The sequence below is a fragment of the Panthera onca genome, chromosome B3 (genome assembly GCF_046562875.1).
Source record: "Panthera onca isolate mPanOnc1 chromosome B3, mPanOnc1 haplotype 2, whole genome shotgun sequence".
NCBI lineage: Eukaryota > Metazoa > Chordata > Mammalia > Carnivora > Felidae > Panthera > Panthera onca.
Genome location: NC_138344.1, coordinates 147,553,865 through 147,581,384, shown reverse-complemented (window position 1 = coordinate 147,581,384; position 27,520 = coordinate 147,553,865). Strand labels below are relative to the sequence as shown.

Genomic DNA, 27,520 nt, shown 5'->3' with positions numbered 1-27,520 from the left:
GAGCAGCCAAAACACGACAGCACAGTGCCACGGAACATAAAACAAATGCTTCATGAAGTTTCAGGCCCTGGACAGTATGTGAACACCTCTCAATAAAGATACTACCCTAGAAGCAGAAAAGATAACAGGATTTTCTAAAACATTTAAGAAGGCAGAGACATAGACAACAACATGATGGAGGAACTCATCCTAAAAGAAAAAATGATAAAAGGTCATTGTGAGGGATATAATTAAAACACATAAACTAATGTGCCTCAAACAGAATTTCTAAAAACTCTCATAATGAAACAGGATTTTCAAAAAGTATCATAAGGATACTAGCTGTGCTTGAGGAAAATATATGAGACATGAAGGATACGCTTACTGCAAACAGAAAAGACCTAAAAACTAGTCAGGATGAAATTTTAAATGTTGTAAACGAGATGTGAAACTGATTGGATATAATGACCTCAAGGCGGAAAGAAGCAGATGAATGAGGAAGGGACATAGAAGATAAAAGTATGGGGGAAATGAAGCTGGAAAGAAGAGGAAAATTAAAATATTGCATCACAAACATACACTTAGGGAAATCAGCAACTCCATAAACTGTAATAACATTCTTTTGAAAGGAGTCCCAAAAGAATAAGAGGGAAAAAAAAGGGGGATACATTTTAGCTGAGTGAATTATAGAGAAAATTTCCACAAGCTGGGGAAGGAAACAGACGTCCACATCTAGGAGGCAGAGAGAACACCCATTAAAATAAAAAAAAAAAAAAAAACAGCAGGCCAACACTGAGACATATCATAGGAAAATGGCAAAATATTCAGATAAAGAAAAACCACAAAAGCATCAACGCAAAAGAAGTTGCTAACTAACAAGGGAAGGTTAAAAAAAAACTATGGCAGATATCTCTACAGAAACCTTCATGCAAGTAGGGAGTGGCATCATATCCTCAACATGCACAATTGAAAATTATGCAGCTAAGAATACTTTCTCCAGTAAGGCAGTCATTCAGATACAAGGAGTGATAGAATTTCCCAAACAAAAACCAAAGGAGTTCATGGCCTCTAAATCAGCCCTGCGAGAAATTAAAGGGGACCCTTTGGGTAGGAAAGGAAGACTAAAAGTAACAAAGACTAGAAATAAGCAGAGAAAATCTCCAGAAACAATGACTTTGGAGGTAACACTATGGCACTAACTTTATATCTATCAATAATTACTGTGAATGTAAATGGACAAAATGCCCAATCAAAAGACATAGGTGTTTCAACCTAAAACACCTGTAGATTCAAAGTGAGGGTAGGGTGAACAATTTATCATGCTAATGGACGTCAAAAGAAAGTTGTAGTACCACACTCATATCACACTACCCAGTTTTCAAACCAAAGTTTGTTACAAGAGATCAGGAAGGCAGTATATCATCATAAAGGGGTCTATCCAACAAGAAGATCTGAAGCTTTAAATATTTATACCCCAAAAATGTAAGCACTGAAATATATAACTCAATTAATAAGAAACATAAAGAAACTCATTGATAATAGACAATAGCAATAATAGAGAATGTTAACACTCCACTTACAACAATGGAAAGACAATCTAAGCTGAAAATCAATAAGAAAACTGGCTTTGAAAGACACATGGACTGAATGGACTTAACAGATATATTCACAACATTCTATCCTAAAGCACCAGAATACACATTCTTTTTGAGTGGGCATGGAACATTCTCCAGAACAGATCACATACTATGTCACAAATCAGCCCTCTACAAGTACAAAAAGACTGAGATCATTCCATGCGTATTTTCAAACCACAACACTATGAAACTTGAAGTCGACCACAAGAAAAATTTGAGCAACACTGCCAATACATTAGGTTAAAGAACATTGTAGTAAAAGCGGAATGAGATTTTCAGGAAATTACAGAAGCAATAAAAAATACATGGAAGCAAATGAAAATGAAAACATGCCAGTTCCAAACCATCTGGATGCAGCAAAGTTGATGGAAGAGTGAAATATATAGTAGTACAGGCCAAACTCAAGAAAGAAGAAACGTCTCAAACACACAACCACTTTACAAGTAAAGGAGCTAGAAAAAGAACAACAAATGAACCCTAAAGCCAGCAGGAACAGGTAAACAAAAAAGATTAGAGCAGAAATAAAGGATATAGAAACAAAGAAAAACAGTAGAACAGATGAATGAAACTGTAAGTTGGTTTTTGTAAGAATAAATAAAAATGATAAACCCATGGGCAGACTTGGCAAAAACAAAAGAGAAGGGATGAAAGTCAATATAATCAGAATTTGAGAGGAGACATCGCAACTGACACCACAGAAATACAACTATGAGAGAATAGTTTGGAGATTTATATGCCAACAAATTGGGCAATCTGGAAGAAATGGATAAATTCCCAGAATAATGTAAACTACCTAAACTGAAAAAGGAAAAAATAGAAAACGGGAACAGACTGATAATGAGCAAAGAAATTGAATCATTAATCAAAAATCTACTGACACACAAAAATCCAGGGCCAGATAGGTTCACAGGTGAATTCTACCAGATATTTAAGAAGAGTGTAAAATATTCTATTTAAGTAGAATAGAAAATTCCTGTCTTCACAAACTGTTCCAAATAATAGAAATGGAAAGAAAACTTCCAAATTCATTCTATAAGTTGCGTATGATCACGGTTCCAAACCAGATTAAACCCCACTAAAAATGAGACTTACACGCCACTAGCCCTAATGAACAAGAATGCAACAATTGTCAAGAAAATACTTGCAGGGGTACCTGGGTGGCTCAGTCGGTTAAGCGTCCGACTTTGGCTCAGGTCGTAATCTTGTGGTCCATGAGTTCGAGCCCCGTGTCAGCTCTGTGATGACAGCTCAGAGCCTGGAGCCTGTTTCAGATTCTGTGTCTCCCTCTCTCTGACCCTCCCCCATTCATGCTCTGTCTCTCTCTGTCTCAAATATAAATAACGTTAAAAAAAAGAAAGAAAATACTTTCAAATTGAATCCAACAAGACATTAAAAGGATCCTTTAACGTGACCAGGTGGGATTTATTCCTTGGCTGTAAGGGTGGTTCAATAGTCACAAATAAATCAATGTAATACATACCATCAATCAGAGAAAGGATATGAATGATATGACCCTCTCAATAGATGCAAAAAAAATTGACATAGTACAGCATCCTTTCTTGAAAAAAACCCTCAACAAGGGGTAGAGGAAACACACCTCAACATCATAAAGTCCGTACATGAAAACCCCACAGCTAATACCCTCAGTGGGGAAAAAAACCCTTTTCCTCTACTGTCAGGAACACAAGAGGGATATCCACTCCCATCATTCCACTTAACACAGCAGTGGAAGTCTTATCCTCAAAAACAGACAACAAAAAATGAACGCATTCAAGTTGGAAAAGAAGAAGTCAAACATTCCCTCTTCACAGATGACATGACCCTCTATATAAAAAACTCAAGACTCCACCAAAATATTGCAAGAACTGATTCACAAATTCAGCAAAGTCACAAGATACAGTATCAACATACTGAAATCTGCTGCATTTCGACACAGCAATAAAGAAACAGAAATAAAAATAAAAAAACTATCCATCCCGTTTACAACTGCACAAATATAATAGGATACCTAAGAGTTAAAATATCTATACTCTGCTTTCGCTTCCCCTTACCTATCTGTTTGGTGTTAATAAAATAGTCTTATGAATGCCAAATAAGCAAAAAAAAAAAAAAATATCTATACTCTGAAGACTCTAAAAACGGTGAAAGAAACTGAGGATGACATAAAGAAATGGAAACACCTTCAATGTTCATGGATTTAAGGAGCAAGTAGTGTTGAAATGTCTCTGCTACACAAAGAAACGGGAGACTTCATGATTATGGATTTCATGCTATATTACAAAGCTGTACTTATCAAGACAGTAAGCTACAAGCACAAAGAGACACATAGGTCAAAAGAACAGAAGAGTAAACCCAGATATGGACTCACAAATGTATGGCCACCTCATCTTGGATGAAGTAGGAAAGACTACGTAATGGGGAAAAAAAGACAGCCATATCAACAAAGGGTGTTGGGAAAACTGGACCAGAACATGCAGAAGAATGAAACTGAACCACTTTCTTACTCCATACACAAAAATAAATCCAAATGGGTGAAAGACCTAAATGTGAGACAGGACACCATCAAATCCTAGAGGAGAACAGGCAGCAACCTCCTGGACTTCGGACATAGCAACTTCTTACTAGACGTGTCTAGAGAGGCAAGGGAAACAACAGCAAACTTGAACTACTGGGACCTCATCAAAATGAAAACCTTCTGCACAGCTAAAGAAACAATCAAGTAATCTAAAAGGCATTCTACAGAAATTAAAAAGGTATTTGCAAGCCACATATCTGATGAAGGCTTACTATCCAAAATCTATAAAAAAAAATTCTCAAGCTCAACACCCAAAATACAAAGAATCCAGTGGATAAATGGTCACAAGACATGAGGAGATACTTTTCCAAACAAAGCATTCAGATGGCTAACCAACACACGAACATATGCTCAACATCACTCATCATCAGGGAATTACAAATCAAAACTACAATGAGAGATGACCGCACACCTGTCAGAATGGCTACAATTAACAACTGAGGAAACAACAGATATTGATGAGGGTGAGGAGAGAAGGGAACCCTTTTACACTCTTGGTGGGAATGCAATGTGCCCGGACCATTCCAGAAAACAGTTTAAAAACTAAAAATTAAACAACCTTCCACTCCAGCAATTGCTCTACTAGGAATTCATCCAAAGCATACAAAACTTCTGATTTGAGGAAGTACATGCACCCCAATGTTTACAGCAGCATTAACTATGACAGCCAAACTGAGGAAAGAGACCAAAAGTCCACCAAGTGATTAATTTGCTATCTGTATACAATGGTATATTACTCAGTCATAAAAAAGAATGAAATCTTGCCATTTGCAAAGATGTTGATGCAGCTACAGGGTATCATGCTAAGCAAAGTAAGTCAAAGATGACAAACACCATATGATTTCCTCCTATGGGGAATTTAGATCTAGGGGAAGGGGAAAAAGAGCAAGAAATCATTAAAAAACTCTAACGTTAGAGACGAAACTGAGGGTTGCTGGAGGGCAGGTGTGTGGGGGATGGGATAATGGGTGTTGGGGATTAAGGAGGCCACGTGTTGTGATGAGTACTGGGTGTTAAAGTAAGTGATGAACCAATAAATTCTACTACTGACATTAATATTACACAATATGTTAACTAACAAATATTTAAACACAAACTTAAAAAAATTTAAAAAGTGCAAAAAAGGAAGGGAGAATTGTTGCCACAAATTGTCATGAACATGGAATCTAAGGTAGTGACTCTAACGTCTTGCATTTACTCATTATGTCCCTAACTGATGGTGGACATAAATTAACATACTCATGAATTTTCACAGCAGTGCCAGGTGGGCTGGAATTCAAACCACAGCTGCCCTTCCCAACTCCCCTGTGCCCACACATCATGGGCAGATTGTCCAGACACCTGCACAAGAACCCAGGTTGGGCCTCAGCAGGGACCCACATCTGCAGAACTGGAAAGTGTGGACAGTTGACGCTTCCTGAGAAGCTCTGGGGTTCCTTCCCTGACTTGCTGTCTCAGCTCACTTGTCTTCCTTTCCTGTCTCTTGAAGAGAACCATGTCCCCTGTTAGTGGTTCATGAAAGTGAGGGGCTATATGTTCTATAAACATTCAATATGAAAGATAACATACAAGGGGTCAAAAAAAAAAAAAAGCCCATATGATGCATACTGTCTCGCGGCTCCTATCACCCAATGTGGTAGAGTACAAACAAACCTAAGTATTCCTTTGGTCAAAAACTGCACAGCACATTGGAAAAGTATTAAGAGATGAGAAGCCTGGAAGAATTCCACAAATGCAGATATGAGCTCCCCTTGGAAGGAAGAAGAAAAATTACAGTCCCAAACACGCAAGAGTAAAATGATTTTAGGAAATGATACAAGAGCTTCAATGCATTCTATTCATGAAGTGTCTAAAATTGGCAATGCAAAATATGGATTTTGAGGGTTTCACATAGAATTGTGAAGGAAAAATTGTGTCAAGCACTCAGTTGTGTGCACAGAGCTCAACGGCTACTGAGACATATAGAAAGCCCGCCACCTGAAAAGGTAAACGTGTTTTTGGACCGCAGGAGCATATCTATCAAATCTGATGAGCAGTCTGGCCAAAGAGACACAGAATGGCAACTCTTGTGAAATTTGACTTCAATTTCATGTATTTCCACATAATTTCCATATATTAGGAAAAACCATGCCACGAAAATGATTTGCTAGAGTCTATAAATTTAAAAACAAACAACAAAATTCTAAGTCACCAGAGACCAAATAGGGAACACGTCAACATTGAGAGAAACCAGAAAGAAAACAAGACTTTTAGTTACATTGTAAGTCAAGAAATCAGTGGGGTGTCTGGGTGGTTCAGTCGGTTAAGTGTCTCACTTCAGCTCAGGTCTCGATGTCAAGATTTGAGGGTTTGAGCCCCGTTGTCAGGCCCTATGCTGACAGCTCAGAACCTGGAGCCTGCTTCAGATTCTGTGTCTCCCTCTCTGTGTTTTCCCCGCTAACGTTCTGTCTCTCTCTCTCTCTATCAAGAATAAACAGTTTAAAAAAATATTAGTCACAAGCAATCAATCATCAAGAAAAGGAAAACTATAGCTAAGAACACAAGACCCATAAAAAGAAATGGTATCAATAGACTTTGTGAAAATCAAATACGCTTATCTGCCCACATGAATACCAATAGTAGGATAAGTTACAGAGTAAGAGACAACATTCACAAATTGCATAACCACCAAGGGACCTGCATCTTGAATATGCTAAGAACCCTCAACAGTCAATAGGAAGAAAGGAAACAAACCTCCATCAAACAAGCACAGCCTTGTGTAGTAGACATCCTATCCTTGAGGTTATAGACACATTAGTTACTGACTGGAGAAGACTCTTCACACCAAGGACTGTCAGGGAAATTCAAATCAAGAACGCAATAGATGCCCTATACACACATCCCAATGGCTCCGGAATGAAAACAACACTGACAACAACATCCAGGTGAGCATCCAGCATACGTGGGGCCTCAAACAATGCAGGAAGGATTGACAAACAAACACCAGCTCTGGAAAACCGTTGGCTGTTGCTTATGAAATTATACATGGATGACATAAAAAGGAACCTGGAAATACCACTCCCGAGTATTTGTCCCTGAAGAATGAAATCCCATGCTCAGAAAATAAATGGTGTGTAAATATTTATAGCATCTTTCTTAGTGTTAGAAGCTCAGAATAAGGCAAAAGTCTTTCTAAATATAAAGGAATAAACCAACTACGAAACTTCCATCAATGGGATGCTTTGCCAGAGAACTGTGACACTACTGATGCACACCTGAAACCAGGTGAAACTCAAAGACATGATGTGGAGGAAAGGGCGGTGGTCCCATAATTACAGAGGTGGTGTGACCTGGGACATTCACACAGCCAGACTATGGTGACAGTGGTTTGGTTGGGTATTCCTTATCTCTTTCTTTCCCAAACCACAGGATGAGATACTCTGCTTCATTTGAGAGCACTCCTATGTTCAACCACCCTCTGATGTATGGAGTCTCCACAGACTGAACCCTACAACCTCGGACTCCTCTGAATGGAGAGTTGTTGAGATCATACTCTGATGTGTATTCTGACAGGAGCTGTTCCCTCCACTGTCCCTGGCTCTGGCTCTCTCCTCCAGGTGAGGGGGAGTAGGTTAGGAATCCTCCACTGAAACCATCTGTCTCCTGCACCTGACTCTCCCACAACATGAGGCCCAGACCTTCTTCCTCACACTTAGCTGGAAATGAAGTCAGTTCTATAGGAACAGATTTGCTCCTTGATTTAGAGGATTGCTCCATCTCCTGGGCAATACTCTGGGCAATACTCTGGGCAAAGGTCTGCAGCTGCAGGGCGTGTCGGGGACAAACAGGATTCCAAACAGTTTAGAAACTGAGGGCTCTGTTTAGGGGTGGCTGGCAGCTTCACTGCCTTGTGGCTTGCTTGTCCTGGTGGCATGAGACTCCTGCCATACAAGTCAGGTCTGGGGTGATCAGGTTCCCAGCATCCCGAGTGGACTGTGCCCAGGGCAGAACTTCCTTCCTGGGAGTGGGGCTGCCAACAATGAGTGAGTCCCACATCTCAGGCACCTGCTGGGGCTTGGCCTCAACAGCAAACAGCTTAGGGTCACTGACATCCTGTCCCTCTGGGAAAGAGTCCTCTGAACAGGAGCTGGTCACTGGGAACCGTGTGTATTGGCTACAACAGTCTGGAGGGGAGGTTGCAGCCAGGCTCAGGGGCACATGCCTATAGTCACAGTTACTTGCACTGGAGTTTCTTCTTGCTGATCTGGGGTGGGAAAGGAAAAGAACATACCTTAGTTCAAATAGTCTAGGTATTCTTTCTGGTAGTATATTTTCTGCAATAAATGCTTCTTCATGGGCTGTATGCCAACATGGCCATTTGCAGGCACTATAAATACATTATTTGAGTTTTTCTTCAAATTCCAGTTAGTTAACATGCAATGTACTATTACTTTCAGGTGTAAAATATAGTGATTCAACATTGCAATACAGCACCCAGTGTTCGTTACGAGCGCTCCCCTTAATCCCCATCAACTACCTCCCCATCCCTCCACACACCCTCCCCAGGGTAACCATCAGTTTTTCCCCTATAGTTAAGTATCTGTTTCGTGGGGCTTACGTGGTTCCATGGGTTAGGCCCACGACTCTTGATCTGGGCTCTTGTCTTGATCTCATCATTCCTGAGACCGAGCCCCACTTTGGTTTCTGCACTGACAGCACGACGTTTCCTTGGGATTCTCTTCCCATCTGCCTCTGCCCCACCTCCCATTCTCTCTCTAAATAAATAAGTGAACATTGAAAAAATCGCCTATTTCTTGGTTTGCCTCTTCTCTCTTATTTGTCCCTTTGCCCATTTGTTGTTTCTTAAAGTCTACATATGGATGAAATCATGTATTTGTCTTTCTCTGACTTATTTCAGTAAATATAATACTCTCTAGGCCCATCCCTGTCCTTAACAATAGCTAATGTCATTCCTTTTGCGGCTGAGAAATATTCCACTGTGCGTGGACGGGGTTATGTAGATATACCACATATTCTATACCCATTCATCAATCAATGCATACTTCGGCTGGGTTGTTTCCATAGCTGGGCTGTTTGTGACATAGCTGCTATAAACATAGAGGTACAATTCCCTTAAATTAGTATTTTTGTATCCTTTGGGTAAATACCTAGTAGTGCATTTGTTCTATCATAATGTAGTTGTATTTTTAGCTTTCTAAGGAACCTCCATGCTGTTTTCCATAGTGGCTGTGCCAGTGTGCATTCCCACCACACCTCCAAAAGGATCCTCTTTCTCTGCATCCTCACCAACACCTGTTGTTTCTTGTGCTGTTGAGTTCAGCCTTTCTGACCAGTGTGAGTTGATATTTCATTGTAGTTTGGATTTCTATTTCCCTGATGAGGAGTGATGTTGACCATCTTTTCATGTGTTTAGTGACAATCTGTAGGTCACATTTGGAAAAATGCTTATTCATGTCTTCTGGCCATTTTTTAATAGGATTATTGAGTTCTGGAGTTGAATTTTATACCATATATAGAAAACCTGAAAGACTCAACCAAAAAAAAACCCCGCTAGAACTGGTACAATAAACCTGTAAATTTGTAACATACAAAATCAACATATAGAAATTTGTTACATTTCTATACACCAATAATGAAGCAGGAGAAAGAGAAACCAAGGAATCAATCCCATTTAAAATTACACCAAAAACCATAATATACTAGAAATAAACCTAAGTAAAGAAGTAAAAGATCTGTACTCTGAAAAGTCTGGGACATTTATGGAAGAAATTGAAGAAAACACAAAGAAATGGAAAAATATTCCATGCACATGGATTAAAAGAAAAATCATTGTTAAATGACAATACTATCCAAAGCAACCTAGCTAGACATTCAATGCAAATAATTCAATTTCCTGTCAAATAATACCAGCATTTTTCACAGAGCTAGAACAAATAACTCTAAAATTATCATGGAACCACAAAAGATCCCAAATAACCAAAGATCTTGAAAAAGAAAAAAACCTGGAGGCATCACAATTCTGGATATCAAGCTATATTACAATGCTGTAGTCGTCAAGACAGGATGATACTGGCAAAAAAAAAAAAAAAAACATAGATTGATGGAAAAGATTAGAAAACCCTGAAATGGACACATCACTATATGATCAACTAATCTTTGACAGAGCAGGAAAGACTATCAAATGGAAAAAGTCCCTTCAACAACTAGTATTGGGAAAACTGGATAGCATCGTGAACTTGTAAGGAACCTGGACCACTTTCTTACAGTACACACCAAAATAAATACAAATTGAATGAAAGACCTAAATGTGAGACAGGAAACCATCAAAATCCTAGAGGAGGACACGGGCACCAACCTCTTTGACCTTGGCCAGAACAAGTTCCTACTAGACATGTCCCTAGAGGCAAGGGAAACAATAGCAAAAATAACCTATTGGGATCTCATCAAGATAAAAAGCTTCTGCACAGCAAAGAACAAATCAACAAAACTAAAAGGCAACTGACAAAATGGGGGGAGATATTTGTATGACATCTCAGACAATGCGTTAGTATCCAAAATCTACAAAGAACTTACCAAACTCAACGCTCAAAAAACAAATAATCCAGTGAAGAAATGGGCAGAAGACATGAATACATATTTTTCCAAAGAAGACATCCAGATGGCAAAATGACAGGAATAAAGATGCTCAACAACACTCTTCATCAGTGAAATATAAAGCAAAACCACAATGAGATACCAACTCACACCTGTCACAATGACTAAAATTAACAATTCAGAACACACAAAATGTCAGCAAGGATGCAGAGAAATCGAAACCCTTTCGCACTGTTGATGGTAATGCAAACTGGCGCAGCCACTCTGGAAAACAGTGTGGAGATTCCTCAAAAAATGAAAAACGGAACTATCCTGTGATCAAGCAATTGCATTTATCCAAGGATACCAAAGGTATCCAAAGGATACCAAAAGGCTGATTCGAAAGGGCACGTGCATCCCAATCTTTATGGCAGCCTTATCAACAAAAAACAAATTGTGGAACAGCCCAAATACTCATCAACACATAAATGCATAAAGAGGTGGTAAATATATACAATGCAATATTACTTAGCCATCAAAAAGAATGACATCTTGCCAATTACAATAATGTGGATGGAACTACAGTGTATTATGCTAAGTGGAACAAGTCAGTCAGAAAAAGTCAAATATCCTATGATTTCACACATTAGTGGAATATAAGAAACACAACATACAGAAAGGAAAAATAAAATAAATCAAAACAGAGAGGGAGGAAACCAGAAGACACTCTTAAATACAGAGAACAAACTGAGGGGAAGTGGGGGAGGTGGGCTAAATGGCATGTGGCCATTAAGGAGGGCACTGGGTGAAATGAGAACTGGGTGTTATATGTATGCGATGGTTCTCTACATTCTACCCCTAAAATCAGTACTACACTATATGTTAACAGATTGAATTTACATTAATATAATACAAGAAAATTATATATAGAGAGAGACTACCTCAAAATAGCAAGCTTCTGCACAGTGAAGGAAACAATCAACAAAACAAAAAAACAACCTATGGAATGGAAGAAGATATCTGTAAATGACATGTCCTCAGGGTTAGTTTCCAAAACGTATAAGTTTTTTTAACTTGTTTTCAAATTATCAGTAGAGAGTGTGTCCATGCAGTTCAGCACACTGTTGTGTGAGAAGCAAAACTCGTGTCTTCCACTTTTATATTGTGGTAAGATCTCACTGAACATGAGACCCAGACTCTTCACAAAATTTTAACCATACATTACAGTATTGTTAATTACAGGGGTAATGATGTGGAGACCCCTCTAGAACTTAATCATCTTGCACAACACAAAATCATAGCCCTTGAGATCTACTCCTCACTGACCCTCCCTGCCAGGCCCTGGAAACTGCCATTTCACTCTCCATTTCATTGTTATCAAAACCCAAATTCAGCTGCCTGTTGCTGGAAAGGTCAATGTTCAAAGTTTTAGTTTGGGTGGCAAAAGAATTTGAGCTATATTCAGAAGGCCAGCCACTGGGGAGAAGGCAAACTCTTGTCCAAACACCAACTCTGAGGTTTCTCCCTGACCCAGGGCGTTTTAAAGCAGTAGAGGGTACTTATTCAAGCAAGGGAGTGCCATGGTCAAAACCATCTTTTGATCATGGGCAGACTCCATGGTGCAAGCTGCCAAAGTAACCTCAACTCCCCTCCATCTCCAGCTGAAGAGGGAACCAAACTACATGGGAGGAGACTGCCAGAGGCCAGGAAAGAACCCCCATAAGGGATTAGAGGAGAAAACCCCTGGGGCTCACACATGGTCAGCAGTACTTTCTGTTCTCCCAAGCTGGCATAAGAAAATACTGAAATACAACCTTGTAGTTCACCAATCATCACTCAGAATACAGAAAAATGTTTTCCTCCGTGAACTCAGAGGAACCTTCAAAGCAAAAACCAAAAGGACCAAATGGCTTGCAAACTAATAGCCAAGGAGAGTAAGACACACAAAACTACAAAGAGATTTTTTGCATCCCCCATAAAGGTAAAATTGACAATGTTTACCTCCACATCACAAGGAAGCAAAAGCAGTGGTCTCTGTAATGAGGAAAATTAGTCATCCAAAGAAAGTGACCCAGTAGTACCAAAGGACATGGAATAGGTAGAGAAGTTCAGGGTGTTATAACTGCATAGCCCATATGCAAGTAGCTTCAGTAAAGATTGAAGGTGTTGACTACAGCCATGCCTCTGGGTCCAAATCCCTACACATGTCCATGTGACCACTCTTGACCATGGCCCACCTGACCCTCCCACATCCACCCCAGCCGAACTGATGTGCAGGGTCACCCAATGCCACACCCTGGGACTGTTGCCGAACCCCACAGGTGGCCCCCAAGTGCAGGGTGCTGGCCACCTAGCACAGCCCTCTGTTCTCTCTGATGGTCTAGACCTAGTTTTGCTGAGGATCCTCCATTTATCCATTCTCACTGGCAGATGTCCCTGAGCAGGGGCATGAGGCTGGCAGAGGGCCAGGTCACCCTGAGGGCACCCCTCTTGCTGTTTGCACTCTGGGCAGTGCTGGCTCCTGTGTAGGGTTCTCAAGGGCATCCCTCATGGTGCTACATCTCCTCTGAGATGGTAATTCCCAAGAAGGAGCCGCACCACAGCAAGGGCATTCAAATGCCTGGCTGGCTGTCCTATAGCCTGCGTTTTGGGGGCAAAGGACATGTTATGCACATGCGGCACAAGAAACTCTTTTGGTCCAGACTCTGCTGATGATGACTCAGGATGCTCAGGGAGCATCCTGACTACACTTTCATGCCTCCAGACTGTTACTACCTCGGCTACCTGGAGGAGATTCCTCTTTCCATGGTCACAATCGACACAGGCTATGGCAGCCTTGAAGATATCATGAAGTTGGATTAACTTGCCTATGAAATGAGACCCCTCGGTGATTTCCAATGGTTTGAACACTTTGTTTCTCAGATAGTCGCAGACATCTGTGCAATGGGACCTACTTATAACCTAGGATATAAGGAGGACAGGGGACCCCCTGTTCCTCAAGGAAATGCAGTGCAGCCCCAAGGATCTCTAGTAAGTTCTGTTCATCCCATCATGGAATTTTCAAAGGACTTGCTCTCAGTTTCAAAACAATGTATAGTGTGTTAACCACGTGCAAAAAAGTGCCCAATTCCGAATAAGGCTAGTTAGCTTAATTGAGTCAATATTTCATGGTATCGATGTAAGTTATTGGTTTCATGGTCATTTATAGTGAGAGACATCAAGCTCACGCGGGCAATTATGTGTTGCATCAGAGTCCTTTTGTCTCTTCAGTAGGATGAGTCAAAGTATTTTCGATTTCTTAAAACACATTCACCCTTAATGTGATTTGAGATGGGCCCCATGAGGTTCGTGGCACTCCAGTTGTGTATTCTATATGCCATCCACCAGTGGGTTATATGCCATCAGTCTGAGTTATTTAGGCAGACATTATTTACTCTTGTCTGTCATAGCAACACATCAGATGGCAAGAAATTGTGGCTTGTGCATTGACACTGATGAATGTGCTTGCCAAAAAAGGTCCAACTGCATTAGGACCCAATTAACTGGTATAATGGAAGCTTTCAGTAACTGTTCATTCATATGCAGCACATAATGAATTGTGGAACAGGCAAGTGCATGTTCAACACTGAAATGGTGCATTTAAATAAAAGCCTGACCCACTATCATTATGGAAACTACATAGTGGATCCAAGAAAGCAGTGTGACTGCGGCTCATTCAACCAGTGCTACAGCAATCTAGGCTGTATGCGTGATTGTATCTTAACCCCTGGGGGCAAATGTAATACAGGCAGAGGCTATACAGACTGCACCAACTCCGCTGCTAGGAGACTCTGCAGACCAATCCAAAATATACGTGATCTTCCAGAGTTCTGCCATGGGGTGACCTTGGCGTACCCTGTGACTTCCATATGCAAGATGGAACCGCGTGCACTGAAGAGGGCTGCTGCTATCATGGAAACTGCACTGACAGCACTATTCATGGCCAAGAAATCTTTGGCAGAAATTCTGGGAAAGGTGAAGATGTCTGCTATACCATAAATCACAAAGGCAGCCGACATGGACACCGCAGAAGACCCCGGGGAATTCAATGCTGAACCTGTTCCCATACAGGTGTGCCATGTGGAAGGCTGCAGTGTAGGAATGTCACACATCTCCCTCAACTGCAAGGGCATGTTGGATTCCATCTGTCTGAGATCCAGGGTTCAGATGGTTGGGGCTGGATTCACATCGTAGCACAGGAACAACCCAGATTCCTCATGTGAGAACTGGTACTTCCTGTGCTTCTGGAAAGTTCTGTCAGGATACCTACTGCACTGGCAGTGGGGCTCAGCTGAATTATGACTGTATCCCAGAGAAATGCAGTCACAGAGGGATGTGCAACCATAACAGGAACTGCCACTGCCACACAGGCTGGGATCCTCCATGGTGCACGGACAAGGCACTGGTGGGAGCACAGACTGTGGACCCCTCCCAGAAGAATTCAGCCAGTCAGGCAAAGTCATGAATCCATGGTATATCTCAGAGTGGGTTTTGGTCACATTTATGCCATAATAGCTGCATTCCTCTTTGTTGTTTCTGGAAATGTCAGAACTATAAACACAGAGAAAGTTAAGGAAGAGATTTTTGGGGAAGACAATCCATAATTTAGCCTCCAGACCCCTGAACAACTATACACAATGCATCTGGTGCATCTGTAAAAATACAGTATTGAGGCGGCACAGCTGACATCCACGTTTCCAAGGGTCTGCGGGAGACACAGGGGTCCTCAGGGACATCACAGCTCTGACACCAGGTCTCTCATGGGTCACCGACCAGCACTCTGAAATAAAACTTGAAAACTGCATGCTTCTGGCTTTTATGTAGTTTTTAGGCCTGTAAGAACCCAAACTGAGCCTTAGTTTCTCGGAAGAGGACCTGAGTCAGAGCTGTGTCTTGAGCAGAAGTGTCTGGTTCCAGAATTAAGAGAAGTTGACACAAGCTCCTTCATTGGCAACTTCATGAGTTTTCTCCAAAACTACGCTGTTGTGGACTGAAAAGTTTCTCATTCTCCAGGTAATTTGTCTTACCCCAGTCCCATGTGGGCTCAGGATAATGGAGGGCTACCACCCACCCATACTGCCTGTCCCACACGGGGGTGTCTGCGGGCTGTGAGGGAAGGGTACTGGCATTAGGTTCCACTAGTGCAAGCTGTGCCTCGCTGGAGAGCAAATTCCCAAATGTGGGAGACTGAGACCATGAGGCTGAAAGGAGCACCCCATACATCAATCAGAAAGGTAGGCACAAGTGTCTATGGATGACTCTGGCATCCAGAGGGAGACTGGTAAATGTGAATCCCTGCTCTCTTTCTCTTGCCTACTTTTCAGTGAGTTTAACCGTAGATAAGAATCTGCCTAGGGTTCTCACTTTGGTTTCCCAAGCACCTTCTAGAATAACACAGAGGTGAGCCTGTGAAAGTTAGCGAATTCAGCCCCATCCGCTCCCAAGAAATCCTGTACTTGGTACCCTGTTTTCTATGTCCTGATCATTGCGAATGTGGGATGGAGGCCTGCCCTTCCCTGGGTCCTTGTGCCCTCTTGTTCTGGGCTCTGTAATCATAAATCCTGTGCTTCCATTTCCTTTGTTGGGGGTGTACTGAAACCCCACCTTCAGTCACAAGGGGCCCGCACATCTCATGTACCCCAAGTGAGAGCTCAGATGCCTAGGGACCGGCCTGTCACCCACTGTGACTTCCTGTTGCCACTTCCTTCAGCAGGTCACAGTCTACATGTTCTTAATTCAATCCAGAAGCTGAGGTCCCACAATACATTTATCCCCAAGGATGGGATTGGGAGCCTAGCTGATGCCCCCCTACAATGCCTTAGACCTAAGAATGGCTCACTCATTCCTCACCCTCACGTCTCAGCTGCTGTGGGAAGGAGCTGGTGCTTGCTGGTGGTCTGTAGCTTTGATTTGGGCTTATGCCAGGTGTTGCCAGAAACCCTCACCCTAAATTATCAGTGCCATAAAAGGTCAGACTCCCTGCAGAGAGCAACAAGCAGGCACCAGTCTGGGGGTACAGGGGTGTGTACTTCCTATTCACCTCCAAAGGAGGTGGACACCGAGAACAGTGTTCCTAGATTAGTGTTGAAGAAGACGCCAGCTGCTTGGTCCACTGTGTTGCGGCCAGCACCGTGGTGTTGTGCTTGATTAGCCAGCCCTAGCTAGTGATGGAGGCAAATCTACAAGGAGCATCATGGCACCCAGGGTGGATGACTTGGCCAAGGCAAGCTCCCCCTAGTGGCTGCAATCCTAGCTGCTGTCACCAATGGCTTCCCACTTGTCAGGTGTTGAGTGGGACACCTCAGTGTGGGAGGCCACAGAACACGACTCTGGAAAGAAATAACTTCTATCCCAGATTTTCCCTGTCACGATCCACTACACCTACATGTCCAAGGACCAGCGTGAGAGACAGAAATGGTGACAGGCACTATACCATCATGGAAATGCAAGGCTTCCTAGAATCATTTGTCCAAAGGGAGGGAGACAAGGACACTGATTGGCTTTTGTGGGTCTTCGTCATTGCCTCCGAGCTGTTCCTTACAACGCTTGACATGCTGCAGCTGGCTGGATTGTTCCAAGACCGCCAAAGTCATCATTCACTGAAAAACTCAAAGTATCCACAGCCTGTTTACAGAGACACCCTAGAGGAGCCTCCAGACTTTTCACTCTATCAAAAGACCATGACAAGCACACCAAGGCACAGGGCAGGAGACACAGGCAAAAAAAAAAAAAAGGGGGAAGGCTCTGAGGAAGACGCTCCCCAAGCCCCCAGAGCCCACAGAGGTAGGAAGAAAGAAGCTCTGATTCCTGGGACTTGGATTTTTATGGCATGGCAGCACAGGCCCACTGGGAGAGGTCAAGCCCAGGTGACGCCATCCACCTCTAAGATGGAATGGGGACAATTCAAAGAGTGTGGGTTTTTTGTTTTTTGTTTTTGCCTTGTGTCATGTGCCCAGATCCTTGACCATTTCCAACCTGGAGTAGAGACCCTTGACAACACAATCTAAGGAGTTCTTCATGAAGGACCACTCTGACCTTAAGTCTGTGCCATTACATGCACAGTGGGGGAAGAGGACGACATAGGTTCCTGTCCACGTGACAAGAACCTGATCTCAGGACCCACTGTGAAGACTTCCGGTGGAGGAGCGCCCGCGTCCACGCCGACCAGAACTGGTTTCGTCAGAACCCGCTGTGAAGGATTCAAGAGGACTAGGGCCCACGTCCAAACCCAGAAGTACCTGGTCTCCACAGGACCCCCTGCGGAGGATTCGGGAGGACTAGGGCCTGTGTCCATGCTGACAAGAACCGGCTTCATCCGGACCCGCTGTGGGGGATTCGGAGGACGAAGTCCCAGGTCCAAACCGACAAGAACCCAGTCTCTACAGGACCCGCTGTGGAGTCTTGGGGTGGACTAGGGCCCACGTCCGAACCGACAAGAACCTGGTCTCCTCAGGATCCGTTGTGAAGACTTCGGGCGGACAAGGTCCCGTGTCCACACCAACAAGAATCCGGCTTTTCAGGACCCGCTGTGGAGGATTCGGAAGGACCTGGACCTGTGTCCACACGGACAAGAACCCGATCTCCTCAGGACCCGCTGGGGAGGATTCAGGGGGATGTGGCCCCACGTCCACACAGACAAGAACCCGGTGTCCTCACGACCCGCTGTGGAGACTTCGGGGGGATGAGGGCCCGTGTCCACACCGACAAGAACCCGGTTTCGTCAGGACCCGCTGTGGAGGATTCAGTGGGACGTGGCCCTGCCTCCACACTGGGGACGTGGCCCTGCGTCCACACTGACAAGAACCCGGTTTCGTCAGGAACCGCTGTGGAGGATTCGGGAGGACCTGGGCTTGCGTCCACACAGACAAGAACCCGGTCTCCTCAGGACCCACTGTGGAGGATTCAGGGGGACGTGGCCCTGCGTCCACACTGGGGGACGTGGCCCTGCATCCACACTGACAAGAACCCGGTCTCCTCAGGACCCGCTGTGGATACTTCGGGGTGACGAGGGCCCGTGCCCACCCCGACAAGAACCCCGTGTCGTCAGGACCCACTGTGGAGGATTCAGGGGGACGTGGCCCTGCGTCCACACAGACAAGAACCCAGTGTCCTCACGACCCGCTGTGGAGACATCGGATGGATGAGTGCCCACGTCCACACTAGGAAGAACCCGGTCTCCTCAGGACCCGCAGTGGCGGATTCAGAGGTACATGGCCCCGCGTCCACACTGACAAGAACCCGGTCTCCACAGGACCTTCTCTGGAGACTTCGGGGGGGGGGATGAGGGCCCGTGTCCACACCGACAAGAACCCGGTTTCTTCAGGACCTGTTGTGGAGGATTCAGGGGGACGTGGCCCTGTGTCCACACTGGGGGACGTGGCCCCGCGTCCACACTGACAAGAACCCGGTCTCCTAGGGCCCACTGTGGAGGATTCAGAGGGACGTGACCCTGCGTCCACACTGACAAGAACCCGGTCTCCTCAGGACCCGCAGTGGCGGATTCTGAGGTACATGGCCCCGTGTCCACACTGACAAGGACCCGGTCTCCTCAGGACCCACTGTGGAGGATTCAGGGGGACGTGGCCCCGCGTCCACACTGACAAGAACCCGGTCTCCACAGGACCTTCTGTGGAGACTTCGGGGGGATGAGGGCCCGTGTCCACACCGACAAGAACCCAGCATTTCAGGACCCGCTGGGGAGACTTCAGGGAGACAAGGGCCCGTGCCCACCCCGACAAGAACCCGGTGTCGTCAGGACCCACTGTGGAGGATTCAGGGGGACGTGGCCCTGCGTCCACACAGACAAGGACCCGGGGTCCTCACGAGCCGCTGTGGAGACATCGGGTGGATGAGTGCCCACGTCCACACTGAGAAGAACCGGGTCTCCTCAGGACCCGCAGTGGCGGATTCAGAGGTACATGGCCCCGCGTCCACACTGACAAGAACCCGGTCTCCACAGGACCTTCTGTGGAGACTTCGGGGGGGGGGGGGGGGATGAGGGCCCGTGTCCACACCGACAAGAACCCGGTTTCTTCAGGACCCGTTGTGGAGGATTCAGGGGGACGTGGCCCTGCGTCCACACTGACAAGAACCCGGTCTCCTAGGGCCCACTGTGGAGCATTCAGGGGGACGTGGCCCCGCGTCCACACTGACAAGGACCCGGTCTCCACAGGACCTTCTGTGGAGACTTCGGGGGGATGAGGGCCCGTGTCCACACCGACAAGAACCCGGTTTCGTCAGGACCCGCTGTGGAGGATTCAGGGGGACGTGGCCCCGCGTCCACACTGACAACAACCCGGTCTCCTCAGCTCCCGCCAAGGGAGGAGCAGGCGAGGAGAAAGCCAGGCCCCGGGAAGAGGAGCTTCCGGAACCTGGAGGCTGAGGGGGGCGCTGTTCGCCAGACCCTGGGGGGAAAGGACCCCGCGCGGCTTCGTGCGCGGTGACACTGTGTCCCCCGCGGGGCTTACCTCACCGGCGCCGGGCGGCGGGGCCGCGCAGCCGTCTTCCTGCTCCGCGCCCACTCGGTTCCCGCCGCTGCCTCATGCGGTTCGCGGTCCAGGAGCGGGCTCCCCTGGCGGAGCTCGCACTCCCGCCGCTCTGGCCTCGCGGGTCCCTTCGGCCTCCGCGCGGGGCGGGGTGTCCCTCCCGAGTCTGCGAGTCTGCGACGGCGCCGTGGGGACTTCTGGGCGACACCCCGGAGCTGCAGATGGCTCCGGGCAGGACAGACGTGCTCACAGGGGCGGTTCCTCCGCGGCCAGGAGCACAGAGCAGCTCTCCGCCCCCGTGCGTCTTCCTGCGTTTCTGTCCCCAGTGCCCTGTCCTGGGACAGCAGGCCTGCCACCTCCTTGCTCAGATTTCCTCTGGGGCACGTCGTTCCTTCCGCCGCGCTTGCAAATGGCACCGTCTCTTCCTTTCTCTTTCCGACGGGTCGTCAGGAGCGTGCAGACGTGCACGTGGTGTGTGTGTGCTGCTCTCCTATCCTGCGAGTGTCCTCGTTGCTCCTTCCGTTGCCCTTGGAAATAACCCGCCAGTTATGTTACCAGCCAAGGTGGGTTTCTTCAGGAGTAGCGGAGAATTGCCATCCGGGCCCAGCAAGCTGTGGCAAAACCGCGGCCGAGCGGGGAGCACACGGAGACGAACGCTGTTTCGCGGAGAAGAGGAAGTTGGGAGCGTGGTTTTGAAGCGAAGTCCACAGGAGGAAAGCAGGGCTGCAGGGCGAGCAGGCGCCTCCCGGGCCCAGCTGCAGGCGCGGTGGGTTTCCTGCAGGGGCCGCAGGGCACAGCTTCCCCTGGTGGGGCCTGAGCCGGGGGGTTCTCTCCGCGGAGGGTTCTAATCTTGGGTCTGTAGCGGTGGGTTGTTCCCCAGCCTGACCCTGGGTGGTGGGCTCCGCCTTCCAGGCTCCCCTCCCCGCCTCCCGAGTGCACTTCCGGGAGATGTCCCTTCATTGGTTTTCGCAGTTCTAACAGCTTCTTAGTGGCATCTTGTGGAAAATCTGAATTCCAAATCCCACTGCTTCCGCTGCACCCAAGACACGTGGCCACCAATAGAACCCTCCCACGTGAGAGAGCCAAAGCATAAGAGACTGTTAAAAACTGAGAACAAACTGAGGGTTGATGGGGGGTGGGAGGGAGGGCAGGGTGGGTGATGGGTATTGAGGAGGGCACCTTTTGGGATGAGCACTGGGTGTTGTATGGAAACCAATTTGACAGTAAATTTCATATATTAAAAAATAAAAAAAATAAAAATAAAATAAAAAAAAAAAGAACCCTCCCACGTGCCTCTGGCTCACGTGCTGCCTCCTGCAGGGCCCGTGGTCTCTCCGCCTGGGTGAGCTGGGTCTGGGCGTGGGCCTACGTCACAGCGTTTGACCCCTCTCTTGCTTCTATCGTGTGGGGCTGACACTGTTGTTTGCAGGAGTACCTTACTCTGTGATTTCAGACGTGCAGTGCACGTGTCACGGTAGCGCAAATACGCTTTACCTGGACGCTCGTTTCTTTGCCGCGTTTGCCACTTCACACGAGATACTTTGGTGCGTTTTACCCCAAACAGGGACACCCTCCAGAGAAACCACCACAGAACCCCAAATGAGGAAATCCCTGCGTTTCCACATTAGACCCCTGACCACAGGCCCACTTCAAGTGTCCCCACCTGCCCCACTGTGAAATGTCTTTTCCCAATCTGATCTGGCTTCTTTTGGGGAAGTGCTCCTGAGACTTTCCCCTATCTGTGTAACCTGGGGGGATTTAAAGAGCAAGGTGGTTCCTGGGGCTCCTGGGGTCTCAGTCTGCTAAACGCCGAGTTCACATCAGGTCGTGATCTTGAAGTTGATGGGTTCGAGCACCTGCTTCTGGCTGTGTGCTAACAGCTCAGAGCCTACAGATTGCTTGAGATTCTGTGTCTCCCTCTTGCTAACCCCTCCCCCTATCATGACCTGTCTCTGTCTCTCTTTTTCAACAATAAATAATAAATGTTAAAAAAAAAAAAAAAAGGAGCAAGATGGTTCCTGAGTGGCCTTTTCTGGATGGCTTCTGTCACTGAGGATGTTTTCTGCATTCACCATGTTGTGATGTGTATCAGTCCTTCCTTTTTAAATTCTGATTAAATGTATGTAACATAACACTTACCACGTAAGTCACTTTAAGCATACAGTTGTCTGGCATTAACTGCATTCACACTGTTGTACATCCATCTCCAGAACGTTGTCATGTTCCCCTAGGGAAACTCTGTATCTATTAAACCCTAAATCCCAATTCCCCTTTCCCCTCGGCCCCTACAGCCATATTCTACTTGGTGTCTCTGAGTATGACTTTTCTGGACACGTCACTTAAGTGGAAACATAGTGTATTTTCCTTCTGTCACTGGCTCATTTCACTCAGCATAATGACTGCCAAGTTCAGTCGGTGTGCTAGTGTGTGTCAGAACTCTCTTCCTTTTGAAGGCTGAATTATATTCCATTGTGTATATACTACATTTTGTTTATTTACTCACCTGTGAATAGTTACTTGGGTTGCTTCCATCTTTTGGCTGTTGTGAAGAAGCTGCTATGAATACGGGAACATGAATACCTGCTCAAGGCTTTGCTTTAAATTTCCAGATGTAAGTGCAGATGTGGAGTTCTGTGATAGCTTTCTGAGAAACCAGTATTCTCTACAGCCACAACATTTTACTTTATTTCTTTGTATGACAGAATAATATTCCTGTTTAAAGGTCTGCCCCAGGTTGTTTATCCATTCACACACCGATAGGCATTTGCATAGTTTCTACAATGTGGCTATTGTGAACAGTACTGCTATGTATGTGCACATGCACTTTGTTTAAACAACTGTTTTCAATTCTTCGAGATATACATCTAGGAGTTGTATTGTTGGGCCATATGGTAATTCTGTTTTTATCTTTTTTTTGGGGGGGGGGGAATTGCCAAACTCTTTTACACAGTCTCCACCATTTTACATTTCCACAAGCAAGGTTGAAGGGTTCCAATTTCTCAACATCTTTACCAACATTTGTTATTTTATAGTTGTATTGATTAGAGCATTTTTAGTGTGTGTAAAAGGGTATCTCACTGCTGTTTAAATCTCCATTTCCATAAGGACGATTGATGTTTAATATCTTTTCAAGTGGTATTCACCATTTGTATGATTGCACTGGGGAAAGATATATCCAAATCCTTTGTCCATATTAAAAATTGGGTTGTGTTTTTGTTGATGAGTTGTAAAAACTTTTTATACATTCTGCATAACAGGCTCTTACCAGACAAATACTGTGCAAATATTGTCTTCCATTAGGCTTTGGCTTTTCACTTTGGGGATAGCATCTTCTGGTGTACAAAGGTTTCTAATGTTGAGAAAACTAAATTTATCTACTTTTCTTTCCTTGCTTGTGCTTTGGTGTCATCTCTAACAGCATTGCTAAACCCAATGGTCATGAAGATTTATCTCGATATATTGCTTCCAGAGGTCATAATTTTACATTTAAACTGTTGATCCATTTTGATTTGATGTTTGTATATGGTGTGAGATATGGACGCAATTTCATTCCTCTGCACATGGATAGCCAGCTGTCTAGCACCATTTATTAAAAAGACCATTTGCTCCCCAATGTCATGTTGTCTGCTCTTGTCAAAATTCAGTTGACTAAAGATGAAGGGGATTATTTCTGGGTTCTCCCTTAAATATCACTGACCTGTACGTATCTTTATTTTGTAATGTTTATTTATTTTTGAGACAGAGAACATGCAAGGCCCAGAGAGAAAGGGAGAGATAGGAAACTGATTGGTGTGCAAAGGAAAGGGTTTGGATAGACCTGAGAAGGATACATTTCTTTGACCTGTGGTTACTCGGTTGTCCTGTAACTTGATTATGTTCATCTAAACTCATAGAATCTTATAATAAACATGGTCATTTACCATATTTAAGTTACTTCTGTTAATATCTCATTACTTTGATTATTAGATAAAATTTTATAAAATTATTTCTATAAATACTTATGTCTTCACACTCTGTATTGTGTTCCTTCTCAGCTTGGTGGTTGTCTGATGACCATATAGAGTAGATAGATAGGATGGACCAGGTGTGTAGGGGGGACAGATTTAGTTCCGTTCGTGAAAGTGACAGTTTCTAAGGCAAGACTGTGGGGTCAAGGGGCTGAGATGGGGTGCAAAATAATAACATCATGGGAATGAACTCAAGGCTATTATGGAGAGAGTCTGTCATGTTTTACCTATACAGTTCTTTCCTCAATGCGAATTATTATTAGGAGACCTGCCAACCTAATAAACTGTTGTTAAATCCACAGGAAATGAATGGAAGAGTCCAGAAGGAGGCTGGCAGGTGGTGGATGCAGGCATGGAGCCTGGTGGGCAGAAGCCTGGTGGTTGAGCAAGGGCCTGGAAGGAGCTGTAAATGTTAGGCCAGAGGGACGATGGTCCAGATCCAGGACAGAGCTCTTGTCCCTGCACATCCCAGAGCTCAGGACATCCTGGGAAGGGAGACCCTAGGAACAAATGGGAATGGAAGCCAAAGGCCCAGAGGGAGGAGGAATCTACAAGCAGGCATGTGCTACCCCATGTGGAAGCTGTATTCAGAAAAAATTGAAGTCATAATTATTTCTTTTGTATATCTCAAGTTGGTGTCAAATATTCTTTTCCGTATGAAATTATGGTCTTTTAAAAAATATTGCCAATAGTGGATAATTTCATTATAATACATTCATAATGATGTGAATCCTCTATAATGACTTTAATATAACATAAAATTATCTATCTATCTATCATCTATCTACCCTCTATCATCCATCACCTATCCTCTTATCTATTTACTATCTAGCATTCTGATCTCTATTTGAGGTCTATTCAGCTAACTCAGCATTTATCCTCTTGGCACATGCCTTCAGGACTATGAACACATTTTCTACAATTTCTTTAGGCTCCGGATTTTTAGATTCCAATGATGTCCAGGTCAGCCAATCCATTTTCATTAATGTGGTTGTTTTAGTGCCATTAACTTCTTACCTCAGATACTGATGGTCTATGTCCATATCAGTGAAGAGTCCCCCACTTTTCTGTGACATCTGTGCCTCCTCCCTGAGTTAACAGCCCCTTGTGTTGGATGGGGATTTCTCAGGAGATGGAGACAACAGCCATGCATGGGAATCATATCTGCAGGTGACAGAAAGGTGTCCATGTCTTGGTGTCTGTGCACTTAAAGATGTCTGCACTGCTTCCAAACTTTGCAGATGACTGAGGAAGCAAACCCCCTCAGCAGAGAACCATCAAGATCAGAAGTCTCCAGGTGTGCTCAAGCTCTGCAGGTAGTTGTCAGGTGAGGTTAATACATCAGTGTGGAAACTAAAAGAAATATGATCCTGGGAACAAGTGTCCTTTGCTTGTTATATTTACACCAGACTGGACATCAATATAGATTTTTCCTATGCAGTTATGTGTGGAATGACTGATAAAATTGAATGTATTTAAAGACTTGATTTGGAAAGTTTTCTGGAGAAAGTATGGATCCCTTCAAATATCTTTCGGACAGATAGAATATAGTGAATTGTGGTCCACTCATTTGTTCACTATCTGATCAGAAAGGTGAGGCGATCACTTGACCTGCCTCCAACACAATTCATAGACCAAGTGTTGTCTTGACCGAGGACCAACAAGCCTGCGGATCCACAAAGAGATGCCCACAGGTGGACCTGGAAGGACAAGGGGAGCCTGACTCAATTTTTGCCCACTTATCAGGACATGCTCCCTCCCACACAGGCAAACTTCTCAAGATCTAGAGTAAAGTTCAATCTCAGGGTGTGGGAGCCCACACCGCTCTCTCCTCAGACAGTGCTGAAGTCCCTAAGGAAGGCAGAACTGTATTCGAGAAACAGAAGAGACTGCAGGGCCTTCCTTGTGCCTGGTGAGAGGTCCCAAAGGTGAGGGTTTCAGATGTCAGATGTGGGATGATGGGAATGGTTGTGACTGCTGGTGACTGGCCCAGGCTGCGTCTCCTTGTCCCCAGGGGTCCTGTCCCAGGTGCAGCTGCAGGGGTTGTGCCCAACTGGTGAGTGCCTTGCACACTCTGCACCTCACTAGCAGCATCTTGGGGTTCTCCATCTCAACCAGTAATTTCTGGTGGAATTGGATCCACCGACCCCAGCAGAGTGGATGCAGTGGATGGTTCACATACTATCATATATTCTATATCACATACTAGGGTCCAGACCACAAGAGCCACATGTCCAAGAGTTAGGCAGTTTGTTAGGCAAGAGGAAGAGGGATGAAGCAGGTGCTGGCCACCCCCTTGGAGGTTCCCCCAGGATTAACAGCAACACAATCAGAACCGCCTCTAAGGGTGAACAGGACAGGATAGGCCTAGCCACAGAGCTGGCTCAAACACCACAAAGGACTTCTGAGAGCTGAACATCGGCCCAAAAATTGTGATTTGCCCTGAGGTTACCTAAAAGTCACGAGGGGGCATTCAGGACAACAGGGGTAACTGAGATCTCCTGGGGTGCTCAGGTTACCAGGGGGAGCTGAGGACACCAGGGTCGCTCAGTTCTGCATGGAGCACTCAGACCTCCAGGGGGATGCTCAGGTCTCCATAGGGCATTGAGGTCACTAGCTGCCACTCAGTTCACCTGGGGGCACTCAGGTCATCAGGAACACACAGGACACCAGGAGCCACGTAGGGAACCTGGAGGTTCACAGGTCTCCAGGGGGCACCCAAGATCTCAGAATTCATATCCAGAACCAGTGTTTCAGGGTCAGGTTTCCTGTGAAGCATCTTTCTCATCATGCCCTGCAAACTTCATCCTGACCAGTAAACAGTACACACTGTTTCCTAAACCATTTACAAACACAGATGTCTTCTAACATTTAGAGTGAACAGTCATATAGTAGTGTCGACCTTGACAGAGACCAAGCTCGGGGATAAATCAATTCATATACAGACCTGTGCCTCACAAGTACACGGGCCACCATTTAAAATAGATGTAAGTGATTTTCAAACAGAGGAGACTGACTCATTCAAGTGATCTAAATTTAATATACTTGAGCAGCTCCTCTCTCCTTTTATTTTCCTTAAGGTTTTCCTTTGATGCCCATGAAGAGAGACCATGAGTAAAGAACCTTGTGGTTGTCGAAACCCCACAGCATCTTCATCAACTCCACGACTTTCTCTCAAGGATTCTCAGTATATACACGTTCCTGTGAGAGAAAAGAGTAGTTTCT

At 45.1% G+C, this 27,520-nt stretch overlaps 1 pseudogene and 1 gene segment (V, D, J or C); both read left to right on the top strand.

The window, feature by feature from the left end:
• The window catches only part of LOC132675544 (immunoglobulin heavy variable 3-43-like), a 91,472-nt gene that overhangs the window by 25,212 nt on the left and 38,740 nt on the right, over nucleotides 1-27,520 (top strand).
• On the top strand, nucleotides 13,195-15,449 carry LOC144616512 (disintegrin and metalloproteinase domain-containing protein 21-like; annotated as a pseudogene).